The sequence below is a fragment of the Poecilia formosa genome, unplaced genomic scaffold (genome assembly GCF_000485575.1).
Source record: "Poecilia formosa unplaced genomic scaffold, Poecilia_formosa-5.1.2 Scaffold9, whole genome shotgun sequence".
NCBI lineage: Eukaryota > Metazoa > Chordata > Actinopteri > Cyprinodontiformes > Poeciliidae > Poecilia > Poecilia formosa.
This window is the reverse complement of record NW_006799948.1, coordinates 5,291,646-5,293,795: the sequence shown is the minus strand read 5'-3', so window position 1 is coordinate 5,293,795 and position 2,150 is coordinate 5,291,646. Positions and strand designations below refer to the sequence as shown.

At 38.7% G+C, this 2,150-nt stretch overlaps 1 long non-coding RNA gene across 1 annotated transcript in view; it reads left to right on the top strand.

Annotated features, from left to right (window-relative positions):
* Positions 1-171: 171 nt before the first annotated feature.
* Positions 172-2,150, top strand: part of LOC107834035 (uncharacterized) — a 3,584-nt gene continuing 1,605 nt past the window's right edge. Inside the window, exon 1 of the long non-coding RNA XR_001659820.1 lies at positions 172-649. This is a non-coding gene — a long non-coding RNA (uncharacterized LOC107834035). The remainder of the gene's footprint in view (positions 650-2,150) is intronic.

Genomic DNA, 2,150 nt, shown 5'->3' with positions numbered 1-2,150 from the left:
ATGACGGATTTAGAAGAAACGTAACATCGATGTGCGCATGTGCATTACCACAATGTATAAAGCATCAAATATAAACGATGCATTATATTTGATGCATTGTTTTTATTTATATATAAAGGATTCTACATTATATTTAATGTAGAATATTTTAATGTAGATTCAAATTAAACCTCTTATTTCCGTCTTGCAGCCTGACGTTTGTAAGAACGAACCTGTCTGACCGGATAGTAGAGGATAGAATAGGTTATCCTTTCTGTCTTTTACCTCTCTCTCCGTCTATCCCTCTATTTTTTTAGATATGGGTTTTAGCATAGACTGAAGATGAGGGTTCGTTCACAAATTTTGCCACACCAGACGAAAAAGAAAATTTTTAGTGCCAGGGCTGTTTCATAAGACTTTGTCTTGAAAGCCCCGTACCTTGAGCCTCCTGCGGGAAGGAGCCTTTCTTGCGGGAAGGCGCCTCCTGCCGGAAGGAGCCTCCTGCGGGAAGGCGTGAGGTATGGGGCCTTAAAGACCAAGTCTTTAAAACGGCCTCGGCACTAATACTTTTCTTTTTCGTCTGGTGTGGCAACACTTGTGAACGAACCCTTATCTTCGGTGTATGCTAAAACCTATATCTAAAAAGATAGAGGGATAGACGGAGAGAGAGGTAAAAGACAGAAAGGAAAACCTATTCTGACCTCTACTATGCGGTCAGACAGGTTCGTTCTTACAAACGTCAGCCTGCAAGACGGAAATAAAAGAGGTTTAATTTGAATCTACATTAAAAGCAGAATCTTTTCATGTAGATTCTGCTTTTAAGGTAGAATCTACATTAAAATATTCTACATTAAATATAATGTAGAATCCTTTATATATAAATAAAAACAATGCATCAAATATAATGCATCGTTTATATTTGATGCTTTATACATTGTGGTAATGCACATGCGCACATCGATGTTACGTTTCTTATAAGTCAGTGATATCTGTAGAAGTTTCATTTTGTGTGTTTTATTTCTCAGAAGTTTACTTTAAATTTGATTTAATTAAGCTGCTATGTTAATCAAACATATTAACATAAATGACTTTTGCTGTTTCCAATGTCAATACCATACTTTAACAAGACATTAGTCCTGTTTAGCGTCACTAGAAATACTGTTTTACTACAAATTTGGTCGGGAATTTTTGTCCCTATAGTTAATCTACCTTTTTAATATTTTATTACTTCTTTAGAAAACTGCATGGAATATGTCCTAAAACAAAAAGCACATGAATAACGCTGGATGCTGACCAAAGCTGTGTTAGGCAACTAGCAGAACAACACCTCTTGCTGGACACTGCGTGGAAATAACTAGATTTTTCTTATTTTATTATGAATTTTTTTATTTACCGTAACCTTCTGAGAAATAAAACACACAAAATGAAACTTCTACAGTTATGACGGATTTATAAGAAAAGTAACATTGATGTGCGCATGCGCATTACCACAAGGTATGCTGGATTGACGAGGTATGACAGATTGTCAGAACAAATGTTATTCACGTCAATCTGTGACATGTGATTCCGGCTTTGACTTTGCCCCCCGAGGATCAAGTTACCAGCTGAGCCAATCAGGTGCAGGCGACCCAAGCTGTGTTAGGCAACTAGCAGAACAACACCTCTTGCTGGACACTGCGTGGAAATAAAACACACAAAATGAAACTTCTACAGTTATGACGGATTTATAAGAAAAGTAACATTGATGTGCGCATGCGCATTACCACAAGGTATGCTGGATTGACGAGGTATGACAGATTGTCAGAACAAATGTTATTCACGTCAATCTGTGACATGTGATTCCGGCTTTGACTTTGCCACCCGAGGATCACGTTACCAGCTGAGCCAATCAGGTGCCGGCGACCCAAGCTGTGTTAGGCAACTAGCAGAACAACACCTCTTGCTGGACACTGCGTGGAAATAAAACACACAAAATGAACCTTCTACAGTTATGACGGATTCATAAGAAAAGTAACATTGGTGTGCGCATGCGCATTACCACAAGGTATGCTGGATTGACGAGGTATGACAGATTGTCAGAACAAATGTTATTCACGTCAATCTGTGACATGTGATTCCGGCTTTGACTTTGCCACCCGAGGATCACGTTACCAGCTGAGCCAATCAGGTGC